Below are 17,502 nucleotides of genomic sequence, written 5' to 3' on the forward strand. Positions count from 1 at the left end.
GATTTAGCCTAAGAAAGTAAGAACACACCTTCTTTAATATCACATCTTTTTGTACATTTAAAAGCCAATGAAGTACAGTTTTGAAGTAGAGTCAATTTGTATACAGCAAATTGCTATGCACACAACAGCAATATAACTATGACCAGATAATCTCTAAATGACATTGGTCATCCTACCTGAAAATAGCTCCTGTGATAGTGAAGGGATAGCCTAGATTCTGGGGTGCAACTTGAACCACGACCTCCTAAGTTGAAACCGAAAATGCTACCATTGAACCATGACTGAAACGTAACTAAAATAAAAGTCATGGAATCCCTATAGTGCAGAAGGAGACCTTTCAGCCCATCAAGTCTGCACCGAATCTCTGAGAGTAACTTCTAAGGCCCCCTCCCCTTCCTTATACTTGTAACAGCACACACGATGGCTAATTCACCTAACCTACATAGCTTTGAAGAAACCCATACAGACACTGGAAAATGTGCAGACTTCATGCAGACAGCAATCCAAGGCTGGAATAGAACCTGGGTCCCAGGCACTGTGAGGCAGCTGTACTCACCACTATGCCAATTTAAGTTGCAAGTTTATTAGTGTCACAGGTATGCATACATGAACATAACAATGAAGCTACAGTGAAAATCCCCTAGTCGCCACACTCCAGCCTCTGTTCTGGTACACAGAGAATGTAACATAGCCAATGCATCTAACCAGCATGCCTTTTGGACTGTTTGATTTGATTTATTATTGTCACATGTATTAGCATACAGTGAAAAGTATTGTTTCTTGCGCGCTATACAGACAAAGCATACCATTCATAGAAAAGGAATGTAGTGTTACAGTTGTAGCTATGGTGTAGAGAAAGATCAACTTAGTGCGAGATAGGTCCATTCAAAAGCCTGATGGCAGCAGGAAATAAGCTGTTCGTAAGTCGGTTGGTTTGTGACCTCAGACTTTGTATCTTACTCCCAACGGAAGAAGGGAGAGAGAATGGCCAGGGACCATGGGAGGAAACCATAGCACCCAGAGGAAACCTACAGAGAATGTGCAGACTCCATACAGGCAGTGACCCAAGCCAGGAATAGAACCCAGATCCCTAGCATTGTGCCATCCAATCATGTTTTAGTGACTGATTTTTTTTTAAAAAGTATAATTTAGTGGGATGGAGTTTTGATGTTATACCTTAGTATTGGCTGTGCCAAATAATGCCTTCACTATCAAAGGTGAGGCTGTGCCACAAGATCCTTTTTAAACATCAAGGTCTAACAAACATTAATGGTAATTTTTTTTTTGTTTTCACCCATTTTTATTGGAGTAGATTGTTGTCTTTTCTACCTTTTGTGTTAATCCGGTAAATTGAATTACCTATCTTTACTTGAAACTGTGCAACTTTTATTCCATTTATTGTTAAAGAAAGTCTTCAGTATGTAATTTTGTTTCTATTATCTGTGCACATTAGTGTTCAAATTCTTTAATGCATGAATTAAGTGCATGTTTTTTTTTATTGTGCCAGTGTTGATTTTGAGGTTAATTGAGCTCTAACCTGCTTTTGGCTTCAGCAGCCATTACAATTTAGTAGCTCAGATAATGCAATCAACAACTGCTACTTAACGTACTCCAAATGAAACTGAACAAGATGTTTAGTTATCCTCTTGTATGTTTACGAATTCTTTGTTTCCTCGCGATTTGGAGAGATCAAATATCTCAGTACAAATGAAAGAATCAGGAATAAAATGGAACATCTGGAAATTTATAGCCCCTGAAAGTGGAAGAAAAGTAATGGGTTATGCTATTTTGGCTATTTCCAACCTTTTAGTCAGAGCTGGAGACTGAAAGACAAATAAGACATCTTGGTAAAATCAAGAGGAACATAAAAGAAAGGAAAAGATAATCAACAGACACACTAATTACAGGGAGGGGGCTAATGATCAATAAACTGCTGAACAGAAAATTTTTGGTTTGTATAAAATATCATTTATGGATGACTGTCACTAGGCTAATAATCCAGTGGCCCAAGTTAACTCTCTGGGATGAGAGTTCCAATCCCACCATATGGCAGCTAGTAGAATTTAAATTTAATTAATAAAATCTGGAATTGAAAGCATATCTCAGCAATGTTGACTGTGAAACTATTGTCAATTGTTGTAAAAACCCATCTGGTTCATTAATGCCCTTTAAGGAAGGAAATCTGTCCTTGTCAGATCTGGCTTATATGTGACTCCAGATCCACATTAATGAGGTCTAAAGAAGAGTCAAACAGACACGAAATGTCAACTCTGTTTCTCTTCACAGATGCTGCCAACATTTATCTTGAATTTTCAGCATCTGCAGCATTTTGCTTTTATCCATAGTAATGTGTTGAATCTTAAAAACAGAAAACACTGGTAAATCTCAGCAGGTCTGACAGCACCTGTGGAGAGAGAATAGAGCCAATGTTTCGAGTCAGGATGACCCTTTGTCAGAGCTCATGGAGCTTCGTTGAGCTCTGACAACGGGCCATCCAGGCTTGAAACTTTGGCTCTATTCTCTCTCCACAGATGCTGTCAGACCTGCTGAGATTTTCTAGTGTTTTCTGTTTTTGTTTCAGATTCCAGCAACTGCAGTATTTTGCTTCTTATGTTGACTCATAATTGTCCTCCTGGCCCAGTTCAAGGACCATTAGAGATGGGCAGCAAAAGCTGGTCTTGCCAATGATGCCCACATCCTGTGAAAGAAAATTTTAAAACTGAGATGGGGAGAAGTGAAAAGGAATAACAAATGTGAAAAATAACTAGATGAGAAGAAGTTTGTACCAATCTTCACTTCTAATGAAGGGTAAACATCCAAAAATATCTTCACGTTTTCTATTGTTTTTTCATGCTGTCTGACCTGCTATGTATATCCAGTATTTTCTGATTTGCTTCAAACCTCTGCTGTGATGCTTACAAGTGGGTATTAACCTCATTTTTGTGATGTAATTACTGCAGCATTATGAGGAATCATTTGCAGTAGATTACAAGGGTATCTATATATAGAGCATTTAGATTGCATAGCTATTACAAGTGGCATGCAACTGTTAACATGTTGAAGCTTCCATTAATCTGTATCTAGGGTTAAAACCTAGCTATGTTACAACATTAAAAAGGTTCCAAACATGGATTCATGTTAATAAATGCCCATAACTCTTTTTTTAAAATAGCTTTTTTTTGTAAACACCTAAATAAAAATTAACCATGTCAACTATTAAAAAGAGATTACAAATCCAGAAGTGGGAATTTCATTATATGTTTTCAATGTGATTTCAATTGGAACAAGAATTAGACAGGGACAGAACTTGTGGCTGATCTGTTGCTGCAAAATTTGTGCCCCTCTTTAAAGTTGAATTTTATCGACCTGTGTGAAATTTGAGTCTGTAATCCATGTTTTATTTTGTCATACAAGTCAGCCGCTGAATAGGATCTAGTTAAAAAGAATTGTGCTGTTACGATTAATGTCAAAGGATACCACTACACTTCATTCCGAATCCTTCAAAACATTGCAACATATTCAATATTTGAATAAAATTGACTTTTTTGGGACACCTTGTATAAATGTTACATAAAGGACAAAAGTGTTGAACCTCATTGTAGTAACTTAAAGCAGCATGATGTGGCAAGTAATCAGCTGAAGCATTTATTGATTGGGAAGAGCTATTTAGAATGAAGGATTTAACAGCACAGCAATACAGCTCTACTCCAAACAATGCCCAACTACAGTCGCAGCCTCCAGTCCCGGGAATGCATGCCCTTGCTCCTGACTGTGTCATGTGACTGGGCCTAAGGCTCATCCATTTAAAGGGGCTACAATACCAAACTGCTCACCACCATCACCCCCCCCCCCCCCCACCCTCACTGCCACTCCCCACTTCCATCGCTTTTTCAAAGGTGATGTAGGGTAACCTGAATTTTTGTTACATTCAGCAGGAACCTTCTATAGTAACTGACCGTTCCTAGGAAAGAAAGTTCTGTCACATTCCTAAGCACATGCACTCCTTTGATAGCTTTTACCTTATCTTTGAGGGGATGCAACCCTTCTTCATCCACTTTGAAACTGAGCTCCATAACCTCCTGAGTTAGAAAAGCTTCCTTAAACCTTTTAAGGACCATATGTTTTTAGGAGACAAACCTGTAATTAGAATATTGTCCAAGTATACCACCACCTTTGGGGATTCCTGCAACAGGCTCTCCATGGTGCACAGAAAAATGGTGCCGGATGATGAGAAACCAAATGGCATTCTGGTGGACTGATATAACTCTTTGTGTATATTTATTGTAACTAAGTTTTTGGAGTCCTCTTCCCATGCCAGTTGTTAATAAGCATGACTTAGGTTTAATTTAGTACATTTGAGACCCCCTGCTGACTTTTCATAGAGGCCATCTAACCTTGGAATGGAGTAATGATCCTCTGTTTACTGTTAGCTTATAGTCTCCCGTAGATCCTCCACAGTACGATCAGGTTTCAGGATGAGGTTGATGAGCACAGCCCAAGCTTGATGCCCAGGTCTTCCAGTCTTTTCCATTCAACACCTACTTTCTGGCATAAGGCATATGGCACTGGGCAAGCTGGGCGTTTTGTGTCTAAATGAACCATTGTCAGAGTTTCGTGACCCTTTGTGAACTCTGACGAAGGATCATCCAAACTTAAAATGTTGGCTCTATTCTCTCCATAGATGTTGTCAGACATCTTCCTGTGTTTTTCCAGCATTTTCATTATTTTGGGTGTTGAGGTTGTTGATCCCACAAACTTAACTGTCTCCCAATAAAAGCCTGAACACTCAGTGCTCAGCCAGTCATGGAAGCTTGGCCACAAAGCAGGAGACAGTCTCTCCTAGCTCCCTAACCGCAGAATGAAATTTGTACCTTTGATAACAGAAGGTCAGGGTTTATAGTAACCCTGAACTAAATTTACTAACCAATCCAAGATTTTTGTGTCTGGAGTTTTGGGTGACATCAAATTCCTCACCACGTTGTAAGTTTGTGGGCTGCAGATTGTGAGCAGCCTTTTTGTTTCTCCATGGCTGCTGTTTCATTTGCTATGGAAAAATACCACAGTCTTTCAATGAATTGCCCCCAACTCTTGATCTCAAGATCAAACGACTCTATTTTCCTAATGGAGTCTCTATCTTTTCTCCTTTTGAACTCCGACTTGGAGTGTTTGCTCTCCTACTCCCTCTAACTCTGCAGTGTGGCCTTCAGTGATTAAGCCGGGATTGTATATACAATGAAGGGTTTAGTAGGGCGCTTATACAAGTCTACTCCTAACAATGCCCTGACTCCGACTGCAGCCTCCAACCCTGGGAATGGGCGCTCTCACTCCTGATGGGCCTTGCCTCATGCTGCATTAGTTCTGGCATGGTACGTGGCCTGTGAAGGATTGCCTTTTAAAGGGGCTGCGCTATCTCCCACATGAAGTTTTATATCTAGTGGATTATTATTAGATTACCTATTACTGTAAATCATGATGAGTAAATGTCAACTTGCTTAAATCAGCTAAGTCTTGAAACTGAACAATATATTTTCATTTTTCATGCATGTATTGTTTTGGAACAGTGTCAAAAAAATGCTGTGCTATCCCCACTGCTGACCAACAGGTTCTATAACTGTCCTCAAACCTGAGAGTGGCACTTTGTAATTATCTGGTTGAACAGACACAACAGTCGATAACATAAATTGGACTGTTCCTTTGTAAGCAATGTTAAGAATAGAATGTGGCTCTTTTTGAAGATTGAAAGGCTTGAGGAGGCCACCTATGTTACTATCATTGATTATTATTTTCCCTGTGACTATACAGTTAAGTGTTGAATAGAGAAAATGAAAAGCTTACATGGTCAAATTTTCAGTTTTATTTAGGCTTCTTATTGTAGCTGTGAAGATCAATGTAAGGTGGCTGGGGAACTCCATTGAAGGGGACTGAAGCACAGTTGTCATTCTATTTGGTGTTTTCACCAACTATGTTTTATTAGGCCTATTGAGGGACAGGCTTGAGATTGCCTCTTCTAGGGATTGAGGCTTTTCTTCCTGCAGATGATATTGTCGTAGGAGTTTACAGCACCGAAAATGGTCCTTCGACCCATCACGTTTGCCAGGCAAAGGCAAACCACCTAACTATTCTAACCCAGCATTTGACCCATAGCCTGTATGTATTGGTATTGCAAGTACACACCTAAATACTACTTAGCTATTATGAGGATCTCTGCCTTCACCATCCTCATGGGCAGTGAGTTCCAGACTCCCATCACCCGTTCAGTGAAAATTGTTTTCCATATATGCCTGCTAAAACTCCTGTCCCTTATCTTAAATCTTTGCCCTCTCATCATTCATCCCTCTACCAGTGTGAAAGTTTCTTCTAGTCTACTCTATGTTCCATTCAAAATGACACATCATCTATCCTATTTTAGCTTGTACCATGACTAGAATGGTACAAGCTACCCAGTTAAGGTCATCCAGCACACTGAAGGCAGATGCCCTCATTGCAGAGTTGAAGAACTGAGGGATGCCTACAGACCAGTTATGAGGCTATGCCATCCTATAACTAGGCTATGGTAGGTACCATGATTCGATTTTTTTTTTTTAGAAATGAACAGGTACTGCTGAAGTTTGTCATTTCATCCACCTTTCTATAGGGTTTGGGATGTGTGTGAGTGCTGTGATTAGCAGCACCGTTTCATGGTGACGTACCATCACACTACTTACAAAGGCCAGCTAGTAGTATGTTTTTCAGTTGTCTAGTGGCCACCTAGTGACTATCCTTGGGGTGTAGAGGAGGTATGTAAAGTCTTTTTGGATTAAGCAGACTCTAAGATAATGTGCCTGATTAGTTTGAAACCAAGTTGACTCCTTGAAGGAAGCTTGGTAATTGATAACTGAGACAGGTCCATAGTATGTCAGGGTATGATTAACCAGTCAGTTTCACTGGTGAAACTTGGAATGGTAATCCTTTATTAGATGCTAGGATTTGTCCTACTTGGCTGCAGAATGCCATGATGGCCAACATCTTAATTGTCAGGTGACCCTAACCAGATGAAGAGTTAGAGCTTTGCCAGGAGTCTGTGCTGGTAACCTCTGCAGTCTTAACTTGATCCTTCAATACCCTATACAGGTTTAGAGAGCCCAAACATTTTAATACAATCAGTTTGTACCTAATCTTTTTGGACTTTGTGGGATTGTGTTCCTATGGCAGTCATGGAGGAGTGTGCCTTACTGAAAAATCAGAAATTCTACAGTTGTGAATTTCTCAGCAGCTAGCCTTGGTGACATAACCAACCCTGCATGATGCATACTTAATTAACCAACAAAAAAATTTAAGAATAGGATGGAGATTTTGCTCCATTAACAAGACTCTAAAGGGAGACTAATATGTCACCATGTTATTCTCCCTTTAGAGTCATCTCTCCTTTCCTTTGAAAAACACTCTTGGCTCTGTTAAACTTCTCTAATCCATTTCAGTTGAAGCTCAGCAAATTCCAATTGATATCCTGAATTCAGCATATCAGCCCCAATATATTGGTGAACTTGGCTAGACTTGAGTGACAACCCTTAATTTGTATAAGCTATTTTGTATGATGTATATTTAGCAATGATACAAACTGAAGAAATTAAATGTAACTTTTGCTAATTGTAAACTGAGATGGTGTGATGTAAGACGACAAAGTTGCATATGTGTATCGTATTTAATATGTCAGACAATTGTCATGCTTTGGTATTGACTTTGTCCAAGTTTTTAAATCTGTATATAAAGTGTGGTAGGTTATCAGTTTGCAAATTCTTGCAGAATTGCTTCGTCAGGAAGTTAAATATTGAAAAAGATCGTCTCCAATGTTTTGATTCAGTAATACGCTCTTGCAGTTCATTTGCTGAAACTTGACATTGCCTCCTCCATATTGTTCATGGTAAATAAAACATCTAATAAGATAAAGAAAAGTATCAGATGAGCCATTTGGGTAGTTGAATGAGATTGGTGAACTTACCATTTGTTATCAGAGTGAGTCAACTTGTGGATATCCTTTTTGTCAGCTTACCAATTCTGAAAAAAGATGTCTTAAAAATCTGTGCTGTATACGTCATCCACGTGCTCCAAAAGTCAGCTCTTTAGTGCCATCTTTTTTAGGTTGACATTTTAAATTTCTTTTGTGGTACCTGTTTTAAATGAGATGGTTGATTTGGTCAAGTAAAATAGGACACTGCTGTGAGCTGATGCTGACGTCCAAATAATTTCGTGGAGCATCTTTCACACCACGTATGATATTACATTTTGGGTAACTGAATATGTTAGCAAGTGGTAGCATTGGCTCTTAGTATACAAATTGCCATAAACCTCAAGCAATGGTAACTATGTTTCCTAGGTAACATAGTGATTGCAATTTTGCCTTCCTCAGAAGACCCACGTGTTCAAGCCCCACTCCAGTAAATCCATTTATTAATCCTTCAGTACAGTACTGAGTGAATGCTTCCCTCTCAAAGGCGTTGGTTGGGATTCTCCCAAAAAGATTCTAAGTGCCAAGTTTGCATAAAACTGGAGTAGATCTCGCTATTTTATTTTCAGCAGGATTTTCAGAATTTATCTTCCCACACTCTGTGCTTCCCACCACGCTCCAATTGCTGCCCACCCCCCGACAGTCCCAATCTCATGATTTCTTCCCCCCCTCCCTCTGTCACTGATCCCAAATGCAGAGTGGCAGTGGGACCCCCAATCTCCACCAATCTCTCTCTTTCCACCCCCGCCGCCCCACAGGTCCTGACCCCTTGAGCAATGCTAGAGGGCCAAGCTGGCAATGCCTAGGGGGCACTCCCCCTTTTTCCCAACCTCCTGGGAGAACTCCAATTCCCCCCTTCACTTAAATGGGTTCAGGCTGCCAGCTCCCCATTAGTGGGGTGAACCCCGCTGGACGGCCAGGGGTGGGGAAAGACTCTAGCAGGCCTGATGACTTTAGTCCCGGGCCTGCTAATGACATTTTAAATCAGCTTCATGCTAATTTCTGGTGCAGAGCTGACGAAGCTGAAATTCCGGTGGCCGGAGAAGTATGGAGGCTGTGGCACCAGCGGGGAATCCACTAAACACTTATGTCTCCCGGCCCACTGCGCTGCAGCAGGCTGGGACAATCTGCCCACTCCCCTACTTACCTACCCTCCCACCCCCAACCTGGTTGTCTTTTGTTGCCGTGTGAAGCTGCCTGTGTTCTTTCAGATTAATATAAAAGATTACATGGCACAGTTTGAAGAGGAGCAGAATTATTTTGGTATCCTAGCCACACTTATCCATGACCAACGCCTCTAATTAGTCATTTCCCTCCACGCTGAATGTGGGTGATGCTGTTTACAAATTAGCAGTTGTTTGTCTGCATTAAAGCACCTCAAGTAACTACACTTCAAAATCATTTCCTTGGCTCTGAATCACTTTGTAACATCCTGAGGATTTGGAAGATTGTATGTAAGTGTAATTTGCTTGACTATTTCTATATATGTTTGTAGTGTGTCATGATTAGTGAATAGCACACTTCTTCATTTTGAGCACCAAACAGAGTAGGGTTAAGTATTAGCATGGTCAAATTATCAAGTGGATATTCCTCTACCATGTACCATTTTTAAAAATGTATTTTTTACTATGGAAGATTGTTGTTCACTATACCAGTATCAAACATCGATTCTTGCCACCTGCTACCCTGGAGGATTTCCTGAGTGAGATTGTCAGCTAAGCCAATTTGTGGTTAGTTTTCTGGGGCTTGTACCCTCTAGGAATATTATTGAGATCAGTAAAATCCATTTTGTTGGATCCTGGCAGTTGGCAGAGCATGAAGACTTTCACTCCAACAGTGTAGGTCTTACCTGAATCTAGGTGCCAGGGATGAACAGTAGGGCTTCCAATCCTGATTACTGCTTTTAAAATAAATATTCATCACCCTCCAGAATGTCTTTTTGACTTCTGTATAGTGGCTTTAACTGTCCATCAGGAAATCATGGCCAGATTGTAGGGTGGCCAACCTTTTTTGCGTGCATTGATTTGAAATTCTGAATCCGAAGTTTTCAAATTTGAAAACTATGTATGGTCTTTATCTATCAAAATGGAAACAAGTGTGTTGGCCAGTTGAGTTTTTTGTGTGGCTTTTTTTGGGAGATAAATATGGAAATAAACTGTTGCTGGCTGGTTACAATTGCTCCTTCTTAACCAATTGAATTTTTTTGATCATACCTGTTCAAATTAGAATATGTTGTTGAGTGGACTCAAGGTTATGCCTGATGATAGTTTACGATAAAGAGACCATTTATTGCCAACAACTCCACCTGTTCAGAGGTTAAAGTAATATATTATGGTTCAATGTCAGCAGAATGCATTTATTATTGCAACTTTATTGCTCATTAAACTGATGGGGGAATAGTGCATTTGTCAGCAGAAGTCTCTTAATTGCAGTTAAGGGTTCCTATCTGCATCTGTTTTCCTCCCTGTCATCCACATTCCAAAACTGTAAAGGTTAAGTTCTAGAATGTGAGGAAATGCTGAGTGTGACTGACCTTATCTTCCAGAAATGACTGTGCTCAAACTTGTGGCAGAGTAAATGATAACCATATTTAGAGCTATTGTCAGCATTAAGACTTGCATACTTCAATGGAGTCGGTGAGATACGAGGGCCGTGGTGTAATTTTACATGCAGCCTTTTTTTAGGCTGCATGTAAAGGCTGGTTGGCTGTGTAGTATCAATAAACACTTAAAGTTTTTTTCGTTACCTTCTTATCAATCAGTCTTTGTCAGAGCATATGTTGTGTGATATACAATCTCTGCATTTTCATAGTGATTTGGTATACGCGAAGCCTTTGACGTATTTCCAAGAGCTATAAGGACATGGTTCTAAAAGTATATATTTTTTCAGAGAGCATAAGCAGAACATTTTAATGGAGCAGGGAAGTTATTGGAGTCTCAATAATTGAGAGACTGGTTGTATTGCTGCGCTGGACAAAGCTGCCAAATATGGCATTCCAGTTTTGAAATAAGAAAATACTATTTTGAAACTGGGTCACATCTGAAAATAAGTATGTGTTTAAAAGCATCCGTATTTGACGGAACACAAATCTTAATCACATTTTCAAAGGTTGGACCCTGGCGTACAAGTGTGAACTCATTGATCATCATTTAACTTTCCTGATGACAGGATTGGCTTGCTGCAGGTTTCTTCATTGCTGTTTTTTGTCTGTTTGGTTGCCAGAAATAAGTCGATTATTTTTCTTGATGGTACTAGTCTGTCTTGTGTTCCTCAGGACCTTATTTCTCCTCATGCCTTTTACAGTTCATTTTTAAAAAGCTATTTCTTTTTATTATTTCTATAAATCTACCTTCTCCACTATTTTCAATCTATTCAATCATTTTTTTTCTATTCAACTTTGCAAAGGTATTGATCCTTCTCTGTGTGTCTGGATTTTCTGTAATGCATTAACATCAATGGAGACTAAAGACCTGAAATGTTGTCCTTGGTGATTTCTTGAAAAAAATTGATCTAATGGCTATGATTTCTCATAGGTTTTTTGTAAATCTTGAAGTATAAAACTGAATCTCCAATTGAATTGCATTGGTGGTAATTGGAATCATAGAATCCTTTCAGTGCAGAAGGGGGCCATTTGGCCTATTGCGTCTGCACTGACCCTCCGGTATCTTAGCCAGTCCCAGCCCTACCCCATTCCCTTAACCTCATTCATTTACCCCACTAATCCCCTCCCAACCTACATGCCTTGGGACATCAAGGGGCAATCTAGCATGGCTAATTCACCTAACCTGCATATCCGTGGACTTCGAGAGGAAACTGGAGCACCCAGAGGATTCCCATGCAGGTACTAGGAGAACATGCAAACTCCACACACTCATCCAAGGCTAGAATTCAACTTGAGTTCCTGGATCTGTGAGGCAGTAGTGCTAATCACTGTGCCACCATACCACCATTTGATTAACTTCTTCATTTAATACCCTGGGTTCTTCAAGTTTATTGTATTTAGCTGTCCTTTACATTTTCTACACAGTTACAAAGTGACTTATATCAGTTAATCCTTTCTGTTCAATCGTATATAGATTTTGAAAACTACAAAATCTGTGGGATCCTGACTGTTTTATTGGGATTGTACCTGTGTCGAACTCTTGTCACTGGCCCCAAGTTTGAAAGATGTGGGAGTGGAGCCTCCACAATTAGACCAGTTGGATGTTTGGGGCCACATGTATATCAGCTTGCTTTGCCATGGACCCAGAATCCCTGCAGAAAGGTGTTGGCTTTCCATTCCAAATTCCTTCCACACGCCAGAAAAGGAGCCTCTGAAGCACCCGTGTTTATCTCCTTGAAGATGTGGGTTTTGAAATCATCTGTCCCAATCTTCAGAGATACATTGATTCTAGACATGTGCAACACAGGTAAGCTAGATGTTGACTGAAGGGATATGCCACTGGTTATGCCCACCCTTATTTCAAAGGAGAAGTGGAAGCTCTCCTGCAGAAGGCAATGCAGAGAAGAGCTTATGGAGAATTTAAAGTGCAGTATGGTCCCAGCTGAGGTGAGATATTCTTTTGAAATTGGTTGGAGAGCTGCTTGAATGAAGATCCAGTCTTTGGGGTGCTGCTGAAAACTGCATTACCCTGCTTGTCCAATTAATTACATTAAAAATTCAGGATTGATTTCTTTACCCAGTTGTGGTGTTGTACTTTATTTGATAGATGCACTTTGTATGGCTCCAAAACCACTTGATAACAATATGTATGTTGCAGCAAGGTGAATAGAAATCTCCTTTCTGTGACTTGACAGCACACCACTTCTAATTCATTATTGAAAGACCACAATATCAGTCATTATTATTAAATATTCATTTAAGATCTGTAAGAGGCACAGAACTGCACAAATATGAACTTGCATATTGAAGATCAAAATTCCATTTACTTCTGATTTGTTCAAGAACTGTTTCAGATAAGTAACTAGAGAGGGTTAACTTTTTAACATTCAGACAGGGAGTTGGGTGGGAGGGTGCAAGCATCATTGCCCATTCTCTCCCTCCACCTTTCCAGACAAGGTGGCCAATTATGCAGCACAGGACTCCTGCAAAATTAACCAAAGACAGTCATTTGGCTTTTAAATTCCTGATTTATGATCAGGTTGTTGTTTGTGACACCAGTGGCGATGCTGTATTGGAGTATGCTGTGGTGACTGTACTGCCAAACTCTGCAGCTGTGAAGAATAGATCTGCTATCAGGTCTGCCACGGGTGTCCGTTGTAGCCAGCGTCCGACCAGTAAAAGGTACTGTCAAAGTAGAACTTTCTTTTTTGCAGGGTGATTCCTAGTTCATATTGTTGCCTTCCTACTCCTCCTCATTTGCGTGAACTTAGTCCAAGTATGAATAGAGTCTCTGTGTTAGTGCTCAGAAACGGCACATTGCCCAAAATCTGCACAAAGCTTAATTTCATTATAACAAACTGGACTCTTTAACTCTCCATGACAATTTTTAAATACACAGTAAATTTTTTTAATACCTTGTCAGAGATGGATTTACAATGAAACATACTGTGCCTATGTCGAGAATTAACCATACGATGTACAGTATTCAAAAACTACGCCTTTATTGCTTGAGCACAAGGAGAACAACACAATGGATCTTGCTATGATATTCTGACCAGGTTCCGTAAAACAGGGAGAGTTATAGTATTTTGCAGCCAATACATGACAGTTAAAACACAATAGCATTACAGTTTGGTGACTTTTAGCCAATACTGTTCAGCATCTTTTTAATTCTTAGTTTGCATATTTATCACTATGCACACAGATGTACAGGGTCCTTGACATTTTGGCACACAACGTTCAGTAATCATCCTTATCCTCCCTAACCACAAATTGCATACAGAAGTGGGTCTCATACTTACTTATGCTGGTCAAACAGACCACATCTTGCACCTGCTAATGACTGACCCCCGACTCCCACACCTAGGCACAGCACCATGACCAATTTTGGGCAATGGAGTTGCGCCGGCACGAATCAGAGCCTGACAATCTGCAGCATGACATCAGACTCTGGAGTGGGAAAACAGCCTATCCCAATGTTAAGATGTGCCTCTAAGGAACGAGAAGCGACTAGGCAAGGAGAGAGACAGAAGATCCTGTGTTTCACTTTCATGAGAAAGGCATATTCAGCTGGTTTCTTGACCCAAGGATGAGGGCAGGCCAACCAGCAACAGTGAGGGCAAGGGGCTGGGTGAAACCCACAGGCCAACATGAGCCAGTCAGTCAACATCCAGCTGGCAGTGAGGGGGTGACTTGACCCAACCAGGGCTGAGGGCAGGACAGCCAACAAACAGCGAGGTGTGAGGTGCCGAATCAAGCCTTAGCGGCATGAGAAGACAACAAGTGAAGCAGAAAGCTGCCTCAAAAACCCCAGCAGAGTGAGGTGACTGCGCGAGTTTGAGGAAGGGGGACAAGGGGGTGCTGGGAGGAGAGAGTTTGCCAGGGTTGTAGACTGGCAGGGAAGGAGAGAGTGTGAGGACCGAGTTGCAGTTTGGTGCGTCTTTACAAGATTTTACCTACGATTATGTAATTCATTTTGTGAAGGAAAAGTACAAGGAAAAGAACACTATCTAAATTGCCATGACAGCTGGCACACCTTTTACTGAGTGGAGTATTTGCTCCTGCACTGAACTGGCTTATTCTGCCCTGCCCTGCACTGATAATCGCTGGCTGATTTTTTTTTTTCCTTAACTCATTGCCTGTCAGCAAGTTCTACATTTTCCCTCCTCAAGACTTTGCACTTTGCAATATTAACCATGTTGACTGTCACTCTGACAAGAGATAAGTTTGGACTTCAGTTCAATTATTCATGCAGACGTGCAGTGATCAGTTTGTGTATTTTGGTGGTTAGTGCCTTTTCAGTTCTGTGGAGTGAGGTCAGGAGGAGTATGACGTCATGGGATGGGCCAGAAATTGAGCTGAGTGCTGGGGCCCCACAGCCTGACTCTATACCTGCTACTTTCTGTCAATTCAACAGGCTGCATAATTCTGGTTTTACAACAGAGTAAGCAATTCCTGCTGGTTAATAAGCCCATGAGAATTTCTAAACTGGGTGGGCCAACAGGCTTGAAACTGAAGACGTTTCCTGACTGATCAGCCAATTTTATGTACCTAATTAACTTGTGTATAGGTCTGTCTGTTTATGGACTAATTGCCAAGTTGCAGAATCTAGCATAAAACTGGCAAGCTTGCTTCATTGAGAGAGAAATTTAATTTGACGTTACTCTAATGTTCAATATTTTATCTGGCTATAAAGGAAATTTTATGAAGATAAAAGCCTAATACCTCAACTGCTGGCATGTAGTAAGGATACTGAAGCACTGCTGCTAGTTATATTGTAAAACAATACCTAGCTCTGCATATTGCTGTAAATTATTTATTGGAAGCAATTTGTAATATTGTGCTTTTTAAAATACTGTGGAAACCGACCTTGAATATGTATACAGGCTAGGATGCTGGTTGTTTATTTTCATTACTATGAGAACACATTGATCCATGTACTCAGTGCTGAATTATAATGAGATGATGGTGATGGGATAATTTTATAGCCTGAATACAATTCTCTTAGCTGGTTTACTGATCATTGGAAATGAGAAGTTCCTTGTTTCTGAAGTCTTGTATGACCACTGAACCTGATTTCATGTACCAAGAGGAACCTTGAAGTATAAATACGCCCCAAGCAAATAGAAATGCATCCTAGAAAAATAGTTTGAATTCAAGATGGCGCGTGGCTTGGAAGGAAGCTTCTGGTGAAGGTGTTCCCATGCATTAGCTTCCCTTAACCTTCCAGGCATCAGGAGTGGTGGGTTTGGAAGATGCTGTGAAGAGCTCTTGCTGTAGTGCACCTTGTAATAGAGCCAAACACAGGGTGGGGGGTATTCAGCATGTGATAATGATGTTGATTGTCAGTAGATGATGATTAGATTCTCTCTTGTTGGAGATGTCATTGCCTGGCACTGTATGGTGGGTATGTTATTTGCCAAAGCTGAATGCTTTGTAAATTTTGACTTGTGCATGAGTGATACCAATATGCAATTTCATTGGCTGATCCAACATATATGTTGAAATGTTTAGGAAGGCCTTTTTAAAAACAAGTTAGTGAACACACTTAAAGTGGCTGCCACAAGTCATCTGACGTTTGGTATTGCAAGTTGACCAGTTTCTGCAAAATTCCCATGTGAACTTTTCTGACATTCCTAGATACACTGACCCATAAACAGTTTTTTTTGTTTTATTTTCTTCTTAGCTTTGAATGTTAATTTGGCTAAGAAAGCATTGTATGTAATTCTGCATTCTTGTGTGGGTGTGTTGCAAAATTTGAGATGTGAATTTATCCTTTTTAAATATTTTTATATCTTTACCTGGCTAGATTTGTAATTGCTTTTTTCTTTGTTTTAAAACCCAAGAAAAGCTGCCAGATTTGTTTGTTTTTGCAATCGACAGACAAGTGATTAAACAAAGACTTTGAGTAAATATCGTCATCATCATTGAATGTTCACAAAAATAAAGTTACAGTCAAACTTGTAGTGGTAGGATGGGGAGTCCTATTTTGCACCTCCTGTAATGAGGTTAAGCAGGATTCAAGCTGAGCATTGGTAAGCAGGTTATTCCTGTGTAAATATTGTTTGGTAGCACTGTTGATGATGTCTTCCATCACCTTGTTGATTTGGCAGTGGACTCATGCAGTGGTAATTGGCTGGGTTGGATTTGTTTTGCTTTTGTAGACAGGAGATTCCTGGGAAATTTTCCCAATTGTTGGGTAGGTACCAAGATTGTAGCTTAGCTTGGGGCATGGCTGGTTCTGGAGCACATGTCTTCAACACTACAGCTGAGATGTTGTCAGGTCCCATTGTATCCATTACCTGCAGCTGTTTCCTGATTATCATGTGGAATGAATCAAATTGCCTGATGAATAGTGTCTGTGATGGTGAGTAGATTAGGAGTAAGACAAGATGGATCATCCCCTTGGCATTTTTGACTGACAATGGCTGCAAATGCTCCAGCCAATCTCTTGCACTGACATGCTGGATTCCCCCATCCATGAAGATGGGGTATTTGTGAAGTCTCCTCCAAATCCCCCATCGTTTGCGACTGTAGAACTTTGTCCATTGGTTGTGGGACTGCTTAGCTCTGTCTATTGCATGCTGCTTCTACGGTTTAGCATGCATGCATGTAGTCCTGTGTTTCAGCTTCACCAAGTTGGCACCTTTTTTTTTTAAACATCTGGGGCTGTTTGGGAGAGCATCAGCCTGATATTCACAGTACACCTGCTGCTCCTGGCATGCTCTTTTTTGCACTTTTCAGTGAACAAGGCTTGATCCTCCAACTTGATGGTGCTGGTAGAACGAGGGAAATGCTAGGCCATGCAGTCAGATTGTGGCCGTCAGTTTCTGCTGATAGCCTTCAGCACCTTTATGGATGCCCAGTTTTGAACTGCTTCTGTTCAGAATCTATCCCACCTACAACTGCTGTGGTG

Source organism: Carcharhinus amblyrhynchos, chromosome 8 (assembly GCF_965287045.1).
Source record: "Carcharhinus amblyrhynchos chromosome 8, sCarAmb.v2.hapA, whole genome shotgun sequence".
In the NCBI taxonomy this organism is placed as follows: Eukaryota; Metazoa; Chordata; class Chondrichthyes; order Carcharhiniformes; family Carcharhinidae; genus Carcharhinus; species Carcharhinus amblyrhynchos.